This window comes from Phaethon aethereus (genome assembly GCF_964289735.1).
Source record: "Phaethon aethereus genome assembly, chromosome: 5".
In the NCBI taxonomy this organism is placed as follows: Eukaryota; Metazoa; Chordata; class Aves; order Phaethontiformes; family Phaethontidae; genus Phaethon; species Phaethon aethereus.
In genome coordinates, this window is record NC_138579.1 from 63,712,853 (window position 1) to 63,714,040 (window position 1,188).

Sequence of the window (1,188 nt, forward strand, 5' to 3'; positions counted from 1 at the left end):
GGATCCTTTCCCCTTTCCTTTCCCCCTTTCCTTTCCCCTTTCCTTTCCCTATCCTTTCCCCTTTCCTTTCCCCTTTCCTTTCCCCTTTCCTTTCCCCTTTCCTTTCCCCTTTCCTTTCCCCTTTCCTTTCCTTCCCTTCCTTTCCCCTTTCCTTTCCCCTTTCCTTTCCCCTTTCCTTTCCCCTTTCCTTTCCCCTTTCCTTTCCCCTTTCCTTTCCCCTTTCCTTTCCCCTTTCCTTTCCCCTTTCCTTTCCCCTTTCCTTTCCCCTTTCCTTTCCCCTTTCCTTTCCTTTCCTTTCCTTTCCTTTCCTTTCCTTTCCTTTCCTTTCCTTTCTTTCCTTTCCTTTCCTTTCCTTTCCTTTCCTTTCCTTTCCTTTCCTTTCCTTTCCTTTCCTTTCCTTTCCTTTCCTTTCCTTTCTTCCTTTCCTTCCTTTCCTTTCCTTTCCTTTCCTTTCCTTTCCTTCCTTTCCTTCCTTTCCTTTCCTTCCTTTCCTTTCCTTTCCTTTCCTTTCCTTTCCTTCCTTTCTTTCCTTTCCTTTCCTTTCCTTTTCTTCTTTCCTTTCCTTTCCTTTCCTTTTTTCTTCTTTCAGTTTGTTTCCATTTGCTCTTGTCCTCAGCTTCAGCAGTTGACCATTGCTCCAAGTGCAGCTGCTCAGGCTCTTCTGCTCTGGGAACGGTCTAGCATCTTCTTTTAAAATAATTTTGACAAAACACCTGCTTGCTCGCCCAGCCCTGTTTCTAATCAGAAGTGTGACTGGCACCTACACATACCCGAATACAACCCCCCCTCCATTAGAAATAGGCCTATGAATTACGGACATGAGAGTGGAGTCTGTGATGGCTGTTTGGTCTTGTTCAGACGGCGAGTATTTCCGTCTCTCACTGCGGGGAGGAGGCAGCCATGGGAGCGTCTCCGGCTGAAGCCTGCACGGACCCCCGAAGCCCCTGCCCTGCCTGGCATGGCAGCGGCAGAAGAAATGTTCCTCCTCTTTGGGTGGAAAACAAAGCATGGGACATATAGCTCCCTTTGGATTACTGCTGGAGGATGATGTTAGGCAAGTCTCTCACATACGTTATCTGTTTAATAGTTCGTCGGGAAAACAGCAGAGGATGGAGCAATCCACATGAGACGTGTGGTAGTAAAGATAGTACAGTTTGGATAGGAGCCAGGTTGGCAAGTTCCTTGCTT